The sequence below is a fragment of the Palaemon carinicauda genome, chromosome 26 (assembly GCF_036898095.1).
Source record: "Palaemon carinicauda isolate YSFRI2023 chromosome 26, ASM3689809v2, whole genome shotgun sequence".
Taxonomy (NCBI): Eukaryota; Metazoa; Arthropoda; class Malacostraca; order Decapoda; family Palaemonidae; genus Palaemon; species Palaemon carinicauda.
Genome location: NC_090750.1, coordinates 50,873,336 through 50,895,835, shown reverse-complemented (window position 1 = coordinate 50,895,835; position 22,500 = coordinate 50,873,336).

Below are 22,500 nucleotides of genomic sequence, written 5' to 3'. Positions count from 1 at the left end.
ATTATAAATATCGTCAAAGGGTAGGTCACACAGAACAAGAATGCCGGTACAAAGATGAGAAAAATAATAAGCCTAAGGAAAACACTCCTCAAAATAACTCTCAGGCACAGGAAAAGGATAACTCATATCCTACAAATAGCACAAAATCAAATAAGGTACCATAAAGTGACTAGCAGAGCATTAAGGTAGTCCGGAAAATAGGGAAACGATGGATTCCAGGAAGGATATTGTCGGTAACCGAGGCTCATCCAAGCAGCATAATCCTCTTTCAGACAACATGTATTACCAACAATAAATATCAAGATAAAAAGGGAAGAATGTCTCTATTTGTTAGATTTAGTTATTAGTGTTAAAATTATATGGCTCAATACATTCACTGATTATTTAGATGCTCTTGCCTCCACTATAAGGGGGGGGGGCACTATAGTTAAGGGAATAACCGGCCACCAAATAAAGAATGTAGAAAATATAGATTTAAACATTGAATTGTTAGCAAAGAAATTGCGCAGTGTTTCTTTTATTATTAAATGAAGTAGAATTTCCCGCTAAAGCTTAGATTGACTTTTAAACGTTGAAAATTATAGTTAATTTTTATCGTAAGGACAAAAGGTTATAAGTAAATAGTCATGAAGTATATTTTCAACTTATCGAAGACAAGTGTGCTACAAGTCTGGCCAATTTGCAGGAGACCGCTACGATAGTTGGAACAAACTCCGAACAAGTAAAGGAAATGGAAATCATTATATATTCAGAAGGTAATAATAATCTGATTAGAGACATTCAATTGAAAAAGATTATATTTCCAGGTACATATGAATATCACGCCGAATGACGTCGGGGCACAAATTATTGGAATAATTGGAATTCTGGAATTAAAAAAAAGAAAATTATGGCAGAATAATAAAAAGATCATTGGTTCATTTTCTCGGTAATTTTCGGTATGGACAGGAAAATGATTGACGGAAAATTATTTAATATGATTTTTTTCCAGAAATTGTATACATGCTTATTACGTTCGAGACGAATAATCAGACCTTCCTTACCTTTAGTCACCATTGATATATCTAAATTAATTTAGCTATTAGAATATTAATAATATTTGCCTATAATGTATAGAATTACAGATATATTATAACGTTGCTTTGTTGTCGTAACGACAAAACTATAAGTTTAAATGTAGACACATGAAAACGTGGTTTGTTGAAAAGTTACACTGTAACCATTATTCTCCTCTTTCTTTCAATTCTTGACATTGGTTTTCTCTCTCTCTCTCTCTCTCTCTCTCTCTCTCTCTCTCTCTCTCTCTCTCTCCTGAAATCACATATGAAATTAGACTATACATCAATATAGTGGGATCCGGGTTACTATGTGGACATGAGACACAGTATGACAATGAAACAATCCCCACGAGATTTAGTAGGTTTAAAAATAAAGCCTGTAGAAGGATATTGGGAGTTGAAGGGCGGGAATCTTTTAGAAATGAAACTATAAGAGAAATGAATCCAGTGTCAGATGTGAATGAGATCATGGTGAGTGGTAGACGGATATGGTTTGGTCATGGTCTTCGCAATCCCCAAGAAAGATTAGTTCACCAAACGTTGAGTTGGGCTTCACAAGGCACTAGAAGAGTTGGGAGACCGAGGCCTACATGGCTTAAGTGTGAGATGATGAATGCAGAGGAATTGTATTAAAAGTTCAAGATAATGACGACTGGCGAAATTTAACCGAGGCCTTTTTCGTCAATAGACGTAGGAGGTAAGGATGATGATGAAAATTATATATATATATATATATATATATATATATATATATATATATATGTGTGTGTGTGTGTGTGTTTGTATGTATGTATGTATATATATACTGTGTATATATATATAAATATATTATATATATACATATGTATATATATATATATATATATATATATATATATATATATACATATATATATACAGAATATATATATATATATATATATATATATATATATATATATATAGATAGATATATTCATATATATATATATATATATATATATATATATATATATATATATATGTGTGTGTGTGTGTGTGTGTGTGTGTGTGTGTGTGTGTGTGTGTGTGTGTGTGTGTGTAACATTCTAATCAGCTTTTAGCCCTCAAAAGGCGTAAATGTCATTTTATGAACAGTTCAGTTTTGCTATGCTTCTGAATCTAATATACTAATGCATAACTTTACTAACAGCATTGTAATTACATCACGCATGTATCATTCACATATTTTTCCCTCTCTGTGTGTAATATTGTTATAAACCATCAGTTTATTTCAAAGAGGTGCGTGATAGTACTACGGGTAGTTGATCACTGACCGCAACACACCTCTTCATGTGCAGCAAATCATTGCAAGCCACTGCTTATGCCACCTTACATAGGCCCATTCATTTTCTTACATCATACATCATGCATGTGTGTTTTGGTGAGGGGGGGGGGGGGAATGCTTTGTTTGTGCAACAAGAAATGTACATACGAACTAAAGAAAAATTTTCCTTTTTTCCTTTCACGTAACGGATTCTAACCAAATTGAATGACAAACGCAATTACAAGTAACACATACTAATTGCACATTTATTTGTCTTACTATTAATATATTGTCAATTTCTAAACCAAACTCTGTACTAGGTACCAATCTAACTATAATGTCTTTCAGACTGCAAGCAACACTCAACCTAAATGACAAATGTCTTTGAATGTACGCAGAATATTTTCAACCTAATGTGTTCCTTTGGGTGTCATATGAATTTCTGTGTTATTTGCTAAATAGGGTTAGTAATTCGGTGACTGGCTGCCTTAGAGTTCTTATCGCTCTCAGTAACGTGACTATCTAAATCTAAACTGTGTTGAAACCCCTTGGCCTCGTTTGGGGATAAAGCCATTATGGAAGCTAGATCAAGGAAGGGTGATGGATGACGTATCCCTGATGAAAGAAATATCGATGTGCTACTATGATGTATTTTGAATTATTTTTATATTGATATTTTTTTGGTATCGTATTTATTGACTTATGGTGGTTAATGGAAGGGAGGACAAAATGCACCAATGTTAGCATTTGAGGAATTCTTCTAAAAGTCTAAAAAATTGATCTCAATATTTAAAATATAAAACGGAAAAGTAATGCACATATTGAGTAATATAAATCATATTGCTGGAAGCCATTTCATTCCACTTCATTTGTGCAAACAAAGTGATCCTGAAATGTAAACTTTAGTAGCATCAAATATGTTTAATTCTTGCTGTACTAAGCTGCCACCTAAACTTCAAAATTTTGTGGGCATGCATACAAATGGAAACAGGTGTCCTGAATGATATACAATATTCAGTGTTAGCGTTATCATTTGCCTGTGTATCTCACAGAGAGAGAATGGGAAATACATCGACAGTAAGCGATTAGTCATTTGCATGGACCATATTTCTCTGGAGTACACCTTCACTCGAGAGTCCGATGCCTGGTCTACCTGTCAAGGCTGACACCTCTCCATCGTGGACGAATACAATTGCACCCTTCAACACATCTCTGGGAAAATGCATTCTGTAGCCAAGGACATGTCAAGATACACATTGCCGCCATTCACCTGCAATTAGATTACAATGCCTTTGCAGAAGCCCAACAACGATCTGGAGTACCAAGCCTGTAGGACATCCTGCACATCCGTTCGTTGGGTGGACGTCCCAATCAATGACTTCATCGCCACCCTCCTCCGTGATGTCAGTACTGGTATATCAAGCCCACGGATACTTTCTCCCATGAGCTGATAGAAGTTCGATTTCCTTCAAAACATTTACATCCCTCTCTCTGATCCACTGTACAGCTACTGAAGATAAAGTTCATTTGGCATGGCATTACTAAGGATGCCAATGATTTGGTCCACGCCTCTACTTTATGCCTAAACTCAAAAGTACATCAACGCAAGAATTTATGAGTGGGTACCTTTCCTCAAACTCAGCAATGGTTTTGCCCAAAAAATATTAACGTTGTTATTCCCCTACCCACATCTCAAGTACATCGTTACCTATTTCACGTCACTGACCGCTCCACTCGTTGGCCTGAAGCTATTCCCAATATAATGGCAGCAACAGCTTCATATACTTTTGCTTCACTCTCAGGGAGCATATCGATATTTTATATCCCTGAGCATATTACCTTTGACAGGGGTGCCACCTTCATCTCTCGATTGTCGTCATCATTAGAAAATCTCCTGACCATCGACTTGCTTCAGACAATCCATTAGTCGTTCCATCTTTTTTTTATTTTTTTCATCTACAGCCTCCTCTGGTAATCTCCAGGGCCTACGTCCCGTTGTGGGAAAATTTATTCCTTGCTGCCACACTTATATGCCTCCTTACCTGAGCCCTTTCCTCGTAATCCATAGTACACTGAAGCATTTCTGCATCAACATTCGTGGAAAGAAGATTGGGTCTCAGTTAATCACCTAAAACCTGCATATCCCTTGTCAGACAACTCACCAACACTACTGTACGCCTCTTAAGAGCAGGGCCCACTATTTCACGTATGTCATTCTTATGAGAGGAGCAATGTACCTCTAGTGTTTCCTACACTCTCGCACATAGTAGCGGTTTTTCTTTTTCATGTTATCACTCGCTCTTCCCTGGTGATTTAATAAACCAATCTGTGTAAACCTGATAAATCATATTTAATTTTTTGGGTTTAATTTTTGTGACCTTGCTTGATTGTGAAAATAAGTCCCAGAACTTGGCCGCCAAGGTTAAATCTCCATTCACCTTCCAAAAAACTTCAGTATTCCCTTTTTTTCATCATCCAGAAAATAAATACACTGCCAAAAATTACCAAAAAATGAAATCACTTTGCATCTGGAGGTGACATTATTCTTATGGCACATGTTGAGTATGTATAAAAGAAGATATTTACAAAAGACTAGATGTAGTCAAACAATTTTCATATTAAAGATAGAGTAACCTGCAAAAGTATAGAATAGACATAAATATTTATAACATTTATGGAACAATGAAATATTTGTAAATAAGAAAAAAATACAGAGCAGCTAAGAAGTCAGAGAAATAATTGTAATTTTCATAGTTATAAATTCATGATTTAAGGATCACAATGGGGAAAAAACCATTCAAAAGATTAGAAATGACATCTTATTCTTGTATGATAGTTGACGTCAACAAAAGTACACCATTCATAGAGCAGGTATTTAACAGTGAGGCGCTAAAAGAACACTGGCAATACGTTAAGCTATTAAGAATCTCATAAAATTCTTCTTAGTGTTATATGAAAAGTAAAATGGATCAAAGCAACCTTTAAATGTCCCTGATAAGCCTCGTAAGGTATCAATATTAGCTTTAAGTCATGATATATTACAGAGGCAGATAAATCTATAGCTTCCTGTGTTCATTAAAGATATTTTCTTCACAGCTTTATCAGGCATGTCAATGAAAGTAGTAATACTCAAGAATAGAAAAGACTAATATATCTATAGACTTTGCTCTCCCTATAATTGCATTTACCGACAAAAAACAAAATGCGTTCTAGAGAGTTCAAATTCTCTTAAAACTAGAATTCCAGAAACGATTTTATTTTTTTTTTTAAGTTGCCAATTTTGTCATCATCTTTTTAGATGCAGTTTTGACATTTACATATTTGTGCATCACTTTGGATATTAATTTGTTAACCATAGTCAAAATATGAAATTACATATACTATGATTAATATTATCGTTACGAGTGTCATTATAAAGTGTGGTTTTAACAAACAGATTAATTCAAAATATTCCATGGAGTTAAAATTTCCCGATTTTTACTATTTCTTCCAGTGTTAGAAAAAAAGATATATGAGAAAATTTTACCAAATTTACCCAAAGTTATCACGAAAAAAAGAAAATATTAAATCAGATGTGAGATTACAATACCAACTTTTATAGGAAGTAGGTTTGACAGGGTTCCAGCCACCCGTTGAAATACTACTGCTAGAAAGTTATTGGATCCTTTGCATTTTTCTCTGGTTATGGTTCATTTTTCTTTGCCTACACATTCTCGTCTTTCCTCATACAACTAACAAAGAGATATTAGTTCAATTATTTTTCTCTTAAGAGGCTAATTATTGTACTCTAACTGTCCAGTAAGAGTCGAATACACTCTTTAGCTATGGTATGCAGCTCTGCTAAGAGAACGACACTCCAAAATCAAACCATTGTTCTCTAGTCTTGGGTAGTGCCATAGCCTCTGTAGCATGGTCTTCTACTGTCTTGGGTTAGAGTTATTTTGCTTGAGGGCACGCTCGAGCACACCATCTTATATCCCCTCCCCCCCACCAATGATGTAATGGGCAGGCTTACAAGAAGGAACATGGATGCCTGGTGGTCTATCAATAATTTGTCTTTTCCTTAACTTTTCTTTTTCTGCTCAAAACCATCATTACTGTCCTCTCTTCAGTTGAAGTGGCTATCCTGGAGGGTATTTAGCCTTGCATGGTGTCTCGGCTCTGCCTTGTTGGCCAGTTTTTTCGACTTTTTTTTTTTCTATAGTCGATGGGTATGATCAATCACTTTAATCATATTTCCTTAAAACAGATACTTTTTGTTATCATTCTTGTTGATTTAGTTGTTAGATATGATGTATAGTTTTTAATTACCATCAATTCTTATGCTGTCTGGAGACATTTAGCGAAATCATGGACCAGTAAGTCCTAGTTTCCGTCAATGTCGTGTACTGTGCTCTACAATATTCCCAGTCTTCATGAAAATATTCAAGATTTTACAGTTGCGTCCGGACAGTATGATATTCTTTTATTCTCAGCAACGTTTGTTTTTTATATGACGCATTCAACTGATCTTCTTATAATTGGTTTTAAGAATCCAATAATTTTGAAAAGTGATTCCATTTTTAGGGGAAGGGGAATGGCGGTTTATATTAGGACTGCTGCTATGGTTGTAGATGTCACGGGATTCTGGTTATAAATGTTTGTGGTAGGCATAACAACATCTATTTATGTTTGACCTACTAGACATGGATGATTCTATCTTTGATTGTCTTCTTGCCATTATGGTTAAGATACAAGACAATGATAGAAAGGTCTCTTTTGTCTATGTTGGTGATTTCGATACTCAACATAGGGAGAGGTAAAATTCTGTTTATCCTTCCAATAGCCATACTTCAAGAGCTGTAGAATTTGCCTCTGATTCAGGCTGTGAGCAAAGCATTAGTGAAGCTACTCAAAGGTCTGGGAACTGATTGGGCTTCACATACAACTCCCATGGCGTTATAACAAGTAATGTGGTTTCTCTAGTTGGGACATCTGATCATGCCTTGATTTAATTAGTAGTGGAGACTAAGTAGCCTGTCACTGATATATCATTCTCGTGTAAGATTTATATGAAATTTCAAGCCGACTGGAACGGGATTTTGAGTGATCTTTTGGGGTTTGAATTTGTCACAATTGTATGGTATTGCTGACCTTATACCTTTAAATGAGAATATAGTCAACATAATTGATAGGTGTATCCCTTTTCATATGATAAGATACCGAGTGAAGGACAAACCTTTGTTCAATGGTGATTGCAGACGTGTTTATTTGCAGAAGCAGAAGACCTTTCATCTTTGGAAGAGTAACAGATCAGATTTGACTTGGAATAACTATACTCAGATTAGAGCTTTTACTCAGAGAGTTTTGACTCAACTGGTAAGGAAGACCGTTTGAGCATAAAAGAACACCTTTCTGGTACAACCTAGTAACATAAGTGGTGGACTCTCCTTAAATCTGTAATCTTTTATTTCTAGAGAAAACAGTTCCTCCTTTACTTAAACGAGATGGCTATGTCACTCACCGTCCAAATGAAAAGACTACCCTTTAGGCTGATATGTTTGAAAGTAAACAGACTAATAAAAAACTTGATCTACCTTATTCTTGCTTAACTGAGGCTAAACTCGTGAAATTAAAGCTCTCTTGATGGACCTTGATGCTTTTGGAGGTGTAGACCCAAATGGTATTTTTCCTTTATTTATAAAGACTGCAAATTTCTTAGCACCAAAGTTATCTGCAATTTGCGCAAGTTAGCAGAATGACGAGCTTTTAGAACTCGTTGGAGAATGAGTAATTTTACAACACTATGTGAATGTGTTTGTGATCAATATCCATAACTCCCATATTTTCTAAAGGTTTTGAACTTCTTTTGGCAAAACGTCTTAATAAATTTGCTGGAAGTAATCATGTGGTCCCCCTCTTACAATCTCCAATGCTGTACATAAAGTCCTTGATTGTGGTCAGGAACTTCGTATAATTCGCAATAAATTTAGTGCTACCTTTGACCGTGTTAATCATGAGGCCATTGTTTTCAAAATCAAACACTTGAGAATGGGTGGGTTGTTGCTTAGCATCATTAATGAATTTTTATGTAATAGATCTCAAAGAGTTGTTGTTGATGGCCACCATAGTGAGTATAGGAATGTGATATCTGTTGTTCCACAGGGTAGTGTTCCTGACCCATTACTTTTCATACTATTATACACATGACATGTGGTTTGGCCTAGAAAACAATCTTGTTGCATGTGCACATGATGCTACACTCTTTGCATTAATTCCCTCTCCTGAATGTAGATCTGGTATTGTTGAATCCATCAATAGAAATCTAGATAAAATTAGTGCATGGTGCAAGTTATGGGGCATGAAGTTGAATCCTAACAAAACTCAAAGTATGATTGTAAGTAGATCAAGGACAGTGGATCCTCAACATCCAGATCTCAGTACTGATGATGTTTTTTTTTTTTTTTAACTCTGTATATGTCTTTCTAAATTTTAGGTGTGATTCTTGACAGCTAATTACTTTTGAGAAAAACATTAGGTGTGTGTCTTCTTCAATTGCACAAAAAAATTGTCATATTAAAAAAGATTTTTATGATTTTCGGTGATCAATCTATTCTGAAGAAGTGTTTTGTTTCTTTCATTACACCTTGTTTTGAGTTTTGTACTCCTGTCTATTCTGCAGCTATTGATTTTAATCTTAATTTCTTGGACAGGAACTTACGGTGTATTTAATTTCTTATTCCTGTTCTAGTTATTAATCTCTGGCACTGTCGTTCAATTAGTTCGTTATGCCTGTTGCAAAAGATTAGTCATAATTCTGATCATCCTTTACATTCAGATCTTCCCGGACAGTTCCATCCTGTTTGTAATACTAGGCGTGCCGTTAATTCTAATAGTCAGGCCTTCTCCATCATGAGGCTAAATACACAGTATTCCAGAAGTTTTATTCCGGCTGTGACCAAGTTGTGGAATGATCTTCCTAATCGGGTAGTTCAATCGGTAAAACTTCAAAAGTTCAAAGTTCTAGGAAATTTTTTTCTGGGAACAGGCTGACATAAGTCTTACATAGTTTATGTATGGCATATCTGTTTTAATGATGTTACTGTTTTTAAAATATTACATTGGTAATTTTTTCTCGTATCCCTTATTTATTTCCTAATTTCCTTTCCTTGCTGGGCTAATTTTTCCTGTTGGAGCCCTTTCGATTATAAGCATACGCCTTTTCCAACCATTATTGGAGATTAGCTAATAATAATAATAATAATAATAATAATAATAATAATAATAATAATAATAATAATAATAATAATAATAAAAATAATAATAATAATGATTTAATAAATTCTATGTAAAGTCTTGGAATTCTTTATATTCAGAGAGGTGTATATGAAGTTAGCGATACATTTTGCAGAACAGTTGAAATTAATTATATTGTCTATTTCATAGATTTAATCATAGGATTAATTTGCCAGCCTAAGACATCCCCATTAGAGTTGGCCAAGTACGTTATACAATTTTCCTTAACAAAGAAAGGAACCAAGAACTTTCTTATAGAGATTAAGTATAAAAATCAATACAATTTGACGCTACATGGATGGTTTTGCATACTCCCTGTACAAAATTAGTTTATTTGACACTCTCGTGTTTGCATTGTTATACTGCAAGCCTTAGAAAGAATGATTTAATTTGCATGTATAATCGCATTTAAACATGGGAGCAAAAGCTGCTTCATAATTATGCTAATGCTATGGATTACAGGTGTTCATTCGAAACGGGTTTAAAGATTGGACGTTACATTTTTCCGATTTTTTGTATTCCCAATAACTTGATTCAGCCTTTAGCAAATTTTTTTTTTTTTGGCTATCATAAAGTTTTACCCAGCTTAATTAGGAAAAACGTATGTTAATGAAAAAAATTTTTAGTACATAATTTACTATTAAACCAGTAATTTATGCACAGTTGGCCGTAAAATATGCATAAATAAAGTGATCATAATACCATGTAATGATTTTTATGGACACCGGTTTTTAGAAATATCAAAAACAAAAACGTTGCTCTGTGATTTTAATATTAATAACGAAGATTTGGTATAGGTACCTTTGATATATAGAGTAGTATTCGATCATATTAGAATTTTTTTGTACTTCTAATTAAAGATATGGGCATCGTGAAAAAGTATTTTTGTCTTTAGTCAATTTTTATCCCTGTGATATCACGTTCTATATAAATGATATGGTCGAGTCATTTAAAAAAAAAAAAAAAAAAAAAAAAAAAAAAAAAAAAAAATAATAATAATAATAATAATAATAATAATAATAATTTGTTGACACACAACACCCTGTTTCTGACTTTTTCTAACAAAACATTTTATGACTCCAAGTTGGCTATACTTACTTAAGCTTCATTATATATGACAGGGCGTTCACTTATCTGCATATTTCCCTTTTTGTTTGTCAGAATATAAATGTTTATGTTCATTAAATATATAAAATATTTGAAATACATCTTACCAATACTGTCTACTATCTTTTTAGAAGATTAATGCTTTTTCTTGCTGATATAAGTTAGAATTGCTTCCTTTTGGTGGAGTCTGGTGTTCCTCCACTAACGTATATTCCATGTTTAATTCCTTGGTAAATATTCATGACGTAGACTTTAAGTCATAAATCATTTAATTGTCCAGTTGATTTTAAAATTGGTGCAGTAAAGCTAATACATGATGATGCATTGAAGAATTTATCTCGTATTTGGGTGTACCTTCTGAATTATGAGAGGATGAGGTGGAAATAGTAGAAGAGTTACTCCACTCTTTCCAATTTCTATTTGGATTATAAACCTAGGGCATGGTATCAAATAATTCAGCAACATTTGGAATCACGAAGATCGTCTCATGAAGTAGGAAGTTTATCCCAAACATAAGTGATTCAAATGGAAAGAAGTAAAAGATCAACCAGTAATTGTAAGGACATAAACAAACGTTTATAGCTTACAGTATATTCAGGCGTTATAATCCTGACTATGAAATAAACCATCCTAAATCCACTGCATATAACTTGCGTATTTCTGAAGTTGCTATATAGTATCGAAACATGTCGTATAACCTATATATATATATATATATATATATATATATATATATATATATATATATATATATATATATATATATATAAAATGAGATTTTATTGAAATATAAGGTTCTTTACACGCACACATAAATATATATATATATATATATATATATATATATATATATATATATATATATATATATATATATATATATATATGTGTGTGTGTGTGTGTGTGTGTGTGTGTGTGTCGGATAGGTTATGATTCTTTTTTTAGAAAATTAATATAAGGCATAGTGAGGCTTCATAAATCATATTTTCCCTTGATTCATAGAGAAGTGAAAGGGGAATTACCATTCGGTATTAGTGTCCTCTCCAAGATAATTTTTTTAGGCAAGTTATTTGGACGGACCATTTTTCCGCAATCTTAAAAGAAACTATTAAACTCAGACAAAACTGATCGGTAAATGTTGATTACAGCACACAAATGGAAGTAACTTCGTGTATTATATGAATATATATATACTTCCCTAAGGATAGAAAATAGAAAAGTAACCGAATGACACTAAGATGGGTTTCAGAATAAAATTGCTGTGAATAGATAAGAAAAAAAAAAAATTCTCTTTTAAATGAAGGTATAGATAAATGATTTTTTATTATGTATAGAGAATAGTCAATTACTCATTTAATGATGTGCTGTTCTAGTCGATTTAGGCTGATAACCTTTCACTATTAATCAAAGTATTATAAGTAAACCAGTCATAGATCTCTCCTAGGTGTTTTTTTTAGACTATATGCAAAATTTAATCTAGCATCCTTTGGTTAAATTTGTGAAGAAGTTTTATAAAACCTTATACTCCATTAAAAGACGTGTCTTTAAGATCTTAATTCCTACGTCAGATCCTTGAAGATGCGTACAGCGGAGTATAAACATCCTGTCAAAAGAAAAGATATGTAATCAAAATCGAAATTTCACTTACGGAAAAAATAAGCAAAATCTCAGTGAAAAAAAAAAAATAACGAAGAGAGATTTAATTTTAATTTTGAATTATCGCCGCTGAGTTTTATTCATTATGAAGATATATTTTCTATCTTTTAGAGTAGTATAATAGTAGTATAATTATTGTTTGCATATATCCCAAACACCGGGAAAAAAATGTTTGCTATTGGAATGTGAGAGAATTATGATGACGGAGAGCGAGTTTATTAACGCTTTCATTGCAAATTCAAAATTAATTCCTTTAACAGATGCCATATCTGTCTAGATTGTAGGAGTCCTTTATACCATCCGGAATATATATCAGCTGTTGAGTGACAACAGAGCGTACCACTTACAGTGGTATTGTACCATTTTCATTATTCGTTTATTTATGTCTGAATAAATTTACTCTTCGTTCAAGAGAGATACACAGAATGCACTTTTCCAATTTTGATATGAATGTTTCAAAATCGATCGAAAAATTAGACGTCTATCATATTTGTTATGACCCTCCTGTCATGTATTTTGGTGGAGTATAATGTTTTCTAAGACTTCTTGAAAGATTTTATACGCGAATGTTTAATTTGATTTTGTTTCCAGTCAGAGTTTTCTTTATATCTATCACTTTCACTAACAATGAAAGATTAGCTGTTTTAAGCGAAATGAATAACAGGTCATTTAACAATTAATTGAATAGTTTGTCTACTTAACGTTTCAATAATAGTTTTAACATTATACAAAATCATTACCTAGTAGAATTAGATATGCAAATGATTATATCTATACTCACAGTAAAAAACGAAACCACTAACTTGCTTATTCTTCTTATTTGGCAACAATCTTATCCTGAAACCGCCTTAGTTTCATTCGGTTACTTTACATGTGATTTTCTTTAGGGGGATTACTTGAACTGGAATTTTGGATATTGATATTATAAATAGAGTTACTTGCATCCATTTCTTACATATTTTCTTTTGTTCAATAGGTTGAATTGAGATTGCATTCAAATAATTTCCCCAAATAACTCCCCTAAAACATTCACGGAGACGGGCAAGTCATACCAATGTTAACTCAAGTTTCATTATCTATAATCCGAATGATGATATAGTTTACGAACTGTAAATATTCTAAAGCCTGAGTACGCCTCATATTTTTTTTTAAAAAATAAATAAATACATAGAAAAAAAAAATCAAGAACTTTCAGGGAGCATTTTCTAATTTCCCCGTTGTGTCACTTATTCCTTTAAAATCTATATAAATTTAGGTCACATTTAACATGATCTACCATATATAATTCAAACTGTTAACAACTTAGCTTCTCCCTGCGTTTGTTAGCTCAAATAAATATCAGCCTTATTTAGACACTTGGTTTTTAATGATTGTAGTTTTTGGTTACATAAAAAATTACCTAAGATTGATCTCATTTTGAACAAATTATAAATTATTGTCTCTTACTAAATACCTCTATAAACTGACCACAACAAAACGGGATTTAGATAGATATTATTCAAGGTGTAATGCACAATTCGAATATCGGAGTTACGCTTGACCCATATTTTCCGCAATTGTGAATTATGAAGTCAATTACGATTAGAAAATGCAAAATTATTCTCTAGAAATTATTGCAGAGAAGGATATAAGGACATCAGTCATGTTTTTGGGACATATCTCTTTAGAATACACAAACAAAAACATAACATCTGCGAGGTCATGCACAAGCGATGAAACGGAGATCATCGAAAAATTTGATTTAATAACGGATTGATAATTAACGATTTCTTGTAGCATTACAGCTCTTCTTGCTGTAAATTATAATAATATTCTTCCATTGGTTTAACAGAATAATATACATTATCAATCTGTATATTCTTTGATGTTCTATCAATTAAGTGTCTTGATATACATAAAAGCGATATCCTCTGCATCTTCAAACGGAAAAAAATAAAAAAGACTGGCTTGTGGGAAACCACATCTGAAAATATCTATATCATAAAGCCACATTTTATTAGAGAGAAAAAAAATATGAAATATTAAAATGAGTCCTGGGTGACTTAATTTATTAATTTTTCTTTTTTTTAGATAAAAACCTTCACTAATCACTTTATATATTTATACTCCTGAGAATTGATACTACACATACAAAAGAAAAAAAAAATCTAAAAATTTACTAGTATATTCTTGGAACTCGAAACCAGCCCATTTAACAGACACTGGTATTGTAGTACATTATTATTAGAAGTATATTAATAAAAAAAATTCCTTCAACAAAATATCACTAAATTGTTAAGCTCACGCTAAAAATATAGTGAAATGCCCATCTTTAAAGTGAACGAGGCATAGAGAAATGAACAATTTTTGAAACAGAGCAGATGACAAAATAGAAAGAACAAATGTTTGCAATATGCAGATACAACAAGAGGGATTTGGTTCGAATCCAATTAATAGAAGAGAGATTTCTGGTCTGATGCGTTTTTACATGCGTTATGGCTAAAAAATTCAAAGCGATATGCTGCAGGAGAAAATGAACTAGAGGAATGGAAAGTGGTGATTTTTTTTTTCAACAATTCATATACAGCCGTAACGTTATACACCTATATAATCATCTATACACACAAACACACACACACATACACACAAAGGCACACACACACACACACACGCATATATATATATATATATATATATATATATATATATATATATATATATATATATATATATATATATATATATATATATATATATATATATATATATATGTGTATGTATGTACTGGTTTATAGGGCTCGGCATTATTCCTCGAGTTGGTCCCTCTTTCATAACTTGTTCTCGCAAAACTCTTACCCTGACAGCATGGTGTACAGTCCTTAACAAGCTCGTATCATGATATTTCTTTACTCCGATATCATCTTATAATGTAAAAAGAAGAATATATATATATATATATATATATATATATATATATATATATATATATATATATATATATATATATATATATACTGTATATTCGTTACAACTCCTTACATATCAGACAGCAATTTTTTATCATTCTTAAACAAATAATAGAACAAGAGATGTGGTCTACTTTTGTATCTCCTTTCTTATTTGAAGTGTTCCCACCATCTTGTGTGTTGTTACTATTGCTGTACTTTCTGTATAGATATTTTCAATTCTTTTGAAATTAGATTCATATATTACTTGTCTTTAAAGGCTTTTCATTACTGCTTAACTTTACAGAGAATCAAAAGCTTTCTCATAGTCTTTAGATGCCATGCATAGAGGTTTGTCATAATGCATTGATGTAGTAGGAACTTTCCCTACTGGTAAAGCCCAACATAAGTATATATGCTTATTATTGGACGATTTTACTCGGTACACTCATACTTACGTCATTATAGCGGTAGATAGAACAGTACGGTACTCTTGCATTACTTAGAGGACGATGACCCCTGTAATTGGCACGCCAAGACTCACACAGCTAAGGTATCTATGAATATCGGTGAGACACACCTTTATTGCCATATACAGTCTTGACACATTCGCAACAATTGCCTAATTATTCAACTGAACAGGATCGATTATATTTGTTAAATCTGATATGGAGAGTTAGGAGCAACACTGAAAGTCTTTGAAATGAGGTGATGAAAAACACAGCTCAAAAATTTTGAATGTTACCATCTGAACACTTTCAAGTATACATACACGTGGTGCCGGAAATGTAAATTTCAAAAGTTTAAATTAAGCTGGATCCCTATATCCCTGCACATTGGAGTCGAAGTTGATGAGTAGGGATAAATCTCTTTTACAGTTCTCATTCCCTTTTCTGACATGTGTTAGAGATAAACTTGGTAAGGAATGTGTTATTATATGTTTACTTGATTATATTTGCAGAAAAAGAAGACAGGTGTATTTCATCAGTCAGCTGCCATATTAAGGATTTATTCAAGTGGCTCCTAATTGCAGGGACTGGGGTCGTTCCCGATGGATATGTGGCTTAGGGATTAACGTTCAGCCTCAGGGCAAAGCAGTTTATAGATAATGTTATAACATTTTGTTATTCATAGTTGTAATTAAAATGGAGGAAGATACAATATACTAAATTATTTTCTCGGGAAACGTCTATGGATCACCATGTACTATTACTGGTAATTTTGATGATGACGAACATTGATGGCTAATTTGTGATGGCAAACTTGCACGCTTTAGAAATTAATAAACGTTTATAATTCATGTTGATAGATATCTTCACAAATTAAATACTGTCAGCATTATAATGGAGGCAGAATGCTTTCCTTGCTGATGGCAACGGCAGTATAGCTTTGGTGGTAGCTCATTTAATAGGAGCCTATTTGTGGGTGGGATTGGTGTATAATTGTATCAACATTATTTATAGCATAAAGATACGAAGTGTGTCCCTGTGTCTCTTATATCCATAGGCTAGGGATATGCACGCATACACACACACAAGCAAACACACGAACACACACACACACACACACACACACAGAGTAGATGAAATCATGATGACGGGTAGAATGAGATGGTTTGGTCATTCTCTTCGCACCCCACAAGAGAGATTACTTCACCAAACGTTCAACTGGGCTCCACAAGGCACTAGAAGAGTTGGAAGATCAAGGCCTACATGCCTGAGGACTTTGAAGTGCAAAGTAGGAGATGATGAATGGAGAAGTATTGAATTAAAAGCTCAATATATAGACATCTGGCGAAATCTAATCGAGGCCGTTTGCGTCAATAGGCTAGGAGAAGATGATGATGAATATATATATATATATATATATATATATATATATATATATATATATATATATATATATATATGTATATATATATATATATATATATATATATATATATATATATATATATATATATATATATATATATATACTGGGTCTGTAGTCAATGGTTTTTGTAAGTATTTTCTATACAAATTCGTTGTTAAAGCAAAAGAAGTAAATGATGTGAATGTTGTCTTCATCTTTTTTATTGAGAAAAACTTTGGCTGGTTAAAGGACAATTTTAAAGAACATAGGCAGACAAACAGAGAAGATAACTTACATATAGGTTTTGAGGGAGCAAAATGAACACTTCTTTTTCAGTGAGAAAAAAAAGGGGGGGAAAAAAGTTAAGGTCTTTTTTATATCTGTAGTCCGCTTGAAATATGTTAAATGCTTTTCCTAGTATGGTTTTTGTACTGTAATGAATTTTATTGTATTTTCGCCTTGATCCTAATCGAACACTAATACCCAAAGGCTATTTCCACAAGTGTATAGCAGTTGGAACGAGGGTTGGATTTAAGAAATCCTATCATGAAACAAACTTTTGATTGCTACTTTCTTTGTTATTATCTGCTACAGTAATCGCCTTAAGTATCTATTTCAACTACTTTTAGTTTCTAGTTCTTTACTTTTTTTCTGTGTGTGATTAACGTATAATTGTGTGCTTTGTTTCCAAGACTTTTGCAACGTTCCAAATAGAGTGTATTAATACTAATATGGTAATTAATATTCATTGCTGGTCATACGAAGATAAATTGAATAAAGTAGTTTTTTTCTTCTTTTTAAAAAAAAAGATCAAGAGATTTTGTGTATAAATTCGTTATTTTTCTTTTAAAATTCTGCAGATATAATGCAATATGTACATAATTTTCCCTAAATAACGTTAGAATTGATACTACCACTTTTGTTAAAATTAATTCAAATAAAACACAACTGCTTTGTCATACGTTCCATAATCGAGAAGAGTAGGTACATCCTGCACTCCGACAAGTTGAAACCTAACTCTCTCATGAGGGAATAAACAGAGGTGCTTCTCTGCCGGACAATGACTAGTGTGGCTAGTTGACAATGGTTGTAATTATCCTGTGATGCATTTCACAGTACCTGCCAACTAGGAGTCGTTTTACTGTCCGTTGTTCTCAACCAAGACTGGTGTGTCGCGTCAGAAGACACATGGGAAGCATTTGTGATATCTGCCATGAGTGAGTTTGATATTAAATGTAAAGGAACCATACCTGGATAATATATTTAGCTGAATGTGTGTTGGATAGGTGAATAAAAAACTAGACTTTTTTATATTGTCTGAATTATGGTGTCGTCTTGACTGAAATATCTATGGTCACCTGGCCTAAAAGGATAAATTGTATTCTTCAGAATTTTCCTGTTATTATTCCACATTTTCTACTAGCTTGGTATAATTCATGACAGAAAAATTTCATTCCATTGCTTATCTATTTTAATTATTTCTTTCGTAAGGGATCAAAGACAAATAAAACACCATTAATTCACCTATATGACTAATGCCAATTACTCACTATGTATATGGAAAGGAGGAATATCTATAATCTAAATGTTTTGAAATTTACAACTCAAATACATCAGGATATTTGCATTTGGAGGCATTTATTATTTTTCTAAAAACAGGAAATGAAGATGAGTTCCGGTTAGTGGTGAAAAAAAAAAATAATATGGGAAGAAATTCCAAAATATATGTTTAACATTCTTATGAAGAAAAAAAAGAGAGAAAGATGAATATGGATAAGACACATTAAAAAAAAAAAAAAATTATCAATTAGTGTTTTTACGCTACTTAACTGAACAACAACAAATGTGTCCTTTTCTAGTCCACTGCAGGATAAAGGCTTCGGGTATGTCGATTCATGTGTAGTATTTGGTGAATTTTCATCACAAAACTGGCCAACGCGGATTGGTTATTGTGGGAGACTTTTGTGTGAACGCTCAAAGCAACCAACCTACTATGGGAGGCACTTACTAGAAAAAGCTTTGTGAACATGGAGATTCCTTCCAAAAAGTGGCGGTATCTCAACTTATAAAGGCTGATGATATATATATATATATATATATATATATATATATATATATATATATATATATATATATATATATATATATATATATATATATACATTTATCTATATATATACATTTATATATATATATATATATATATATATATATATATATATATATATATACATTTATCTATATATATATACATTTATATATATATATATATATATATATATATATATATATATATATATATATATATATATATATATATATATATATATATATATATATATATATCCTATGTGTATGCGCATTTGCATACACGCCACTTCCCTATCTCAGCCACAGGCATATAGGATTCGGATGGGGACCCCACCAATACCATTCAATAGTTCCCCTTTTATAAATCACGGCAATTGGGTTTGGGATAGACAAATCTGATTTGCCTAACTCGATTTTTATTCTCTTATTCAACGATTTCAAAGTAAATCCTATTGAGTGTGATGAATTCACGCTGATCATCCAAACAGGATTTTCGCCGTGGGATTTTTAAGCTCATAATTCCTCTTAGTCTACACGGTATTTAATTTTTTGTGGCCGTCATTTTTTCCCGATATATCATTAACCGTAATCATCCTATAAAGATTTACATTATTCAAGTGTAGTTGTCCCCAAAAATCTATTTTGGTTCCCCCTTCATATGTTTATTTATTCAATAATCTCTTCATTTATTCATATAATTTACTTATTTATTTATGCAATCATTTATTTTGTTGTGCATAATTATTCAATGATATGTTATTCTATTCTTGTATTTATCTTAAAGATGAAAGAATATGCATTCCTATTACTTTTTCCTTCTTAGGTTTGGGCAACTTACAAGTTAAAAAAGCTATACAGGCTTGATTCACTGACTATGGAGTTAATAAATCTGAATCACTTTCTACCTACAAAACAAAAACATTAACAAATCTCACATATTATATATAAGTTTAGTGATATGGCACATACAAACGCCCTTTCAGGAATAGAATGCCAAATGAGGAACAATTAGGATTTATTTTCAGACCCTTTCATCCTCTTCATATCATTATTATTATTATGATGATGACTATTATTATTATTATTATTATTATTATTATTATTATTATTATTATTATTTGGAATTCACAGTGTGAGCACATTGGACAATGTTTTTCTGTTCCCATTGATGTAACGGACCATATCCCAGTTGGCCTATCTAGTGATTCACTTACCAAGAATCAGTCCTTTAGCGAAGTTCATGAAAAGAGACCTATAATTGATAAAAGGAAGATCACTTTTTGATTGTTACTAAATAGCTTTGTTTTTAATTTTGCCTTCATTGCTGATCAGCAAACCTTTTTTTTTTTTTTTTAGAAAAGTTATTCGAGTTTTATATAAAAGCAATTCCTTTGGCAAAAAGTTTGATACGGATAAAAAAAATCTACTCCTTGGATTATTTCTTAATCTTAATCCTGAAGAATGTGTATAGTACGAAAGTATGTTGATATGTTTTCTACGTAGATCGAAACGCCTATACTAACTGAAGCTGTATCACCTGGGCAAAAACTTTTGAATGATCTGGTATTGAATAAATTCAATGATGGAGGGAAAGAAATCGGTTATTAACTGGGAGTGACTTGGTGAACTAGACCGAGTATCTTATCACTGCTGCGGCTTCTCTGGTTAGTAGTTAGTCACAATTTCTGTCTTATACATGTTTATGGGCACCCATATAAGTATCCTTTTTTTCCTTGATCTTGTCGATTGTGTTGAAATTTCAAATGTGAAAAAGAGGCTAAAAAGGCAGTGTAATAATTTCATAAATATATCTTCTCAAATCTTCAATGAAAATCGGTGATTATTTTTGCAATATTTTCCTGAACTATACAAAGTATCGATAGCTGTACCAAAATATCTTGCATTTGAATAGATTACATTCATTGGAAAATACAATTTCTGCAATATGTATTCCTTACTTAGCGTATATCAATTTAGCTTCCACCTTGTGAAAAAAAATAGCATTAAAAACAATGTAGTTTATAGATGTGTTATATTATACTAACGGCATACCAACTAACAGTTTTTAGTGTTTTTCTTTTTAGATTTCAGAATAGCTTTCGACACTGTGCCACATAGTATCCTATTAAATAAACCTGCTCACAAATGAGTTACGGGACATTGTCATGGATATTTGAAACCATATCATTAACAAAGGGTCTTGATCATACATTTCTTGTTCTCAATAGTAGACAATCTCTCATAAGCTAATGGATATCATTTTGCGAGTCTTTGCAAGAGGAAAATGTTCATAACTGATTGTTTAACATTATTCCCAGAAAGATTAAACAAGCTAAACTCATACTAAGCATTAATTTATCTCTCTCTCTCTCTCTCTCTCTCTCTCTCTCTCTCTCTCTCTCTCTCTCTCTCTCTCTCTCTCTCTTGAAGGTTTTCACTCATGAATCTCTCGGTCTGTTTCCGGCCACTCATCCATGCAGCACTATCCTTGGCAATCTGACCTGTTCCATTTCCTGTACATACACAGACCGTCTCCTTTGAATATCCTCCATTCTAATCAGAATTGTGTCCTCAACACCAGCCCTTTCTCTCACTCTCTCGTCCATAATTCTGCCCTCCTATCTTCGCCAAAGATTCTTCTCAGACATTTCACCTCTAAGGCTAATATCTTTTTCTCTCCTCTCTTCTTCAGTACCCAGCATTCAGCACCGTATATCACAGTGGGGATTACTATTGCTCTTAATATCCTGTTTTAAATTTAATGGATATATTTCTATCTTTCCAGATTCTTCTTATCCTTCCAAATCTTTCCTGGCTACTTGAGATTCGGGCTTGAATTGCTCTCTACATCTGTATATCTGCTGTAAAAAACCTTCCCAAATATTTAAAGTCATTGACCTGTTCCACTTGTCCCATTGGTAGTTGCATTTCTAATGCCTCTCTTTTTCGTCCAATTTTGATACTTTTGGTTGAGATTCGGGCTTGAATTGCTCTCTACATCTTTATATCTGCTGTAAAAAACCTTCCCAAATATTTAAAGTCATTGACCTGTTCCACTTGTCCCATTGGTAGTTGCATTTCTAATGCCTCTTTTTCGTCCAATTTTGATACTTTTGGTTGAGATTCGGGCTTGAATTGCTCTCTACATCTTTATATCTGCTGTAAAAAACCTTCCCAAATATTTAAAGTCATTGACCTGTTCCACTTGTCCCATTGGTAGTTGCATTTCTAATGCCTCTCTTTTTCGTCC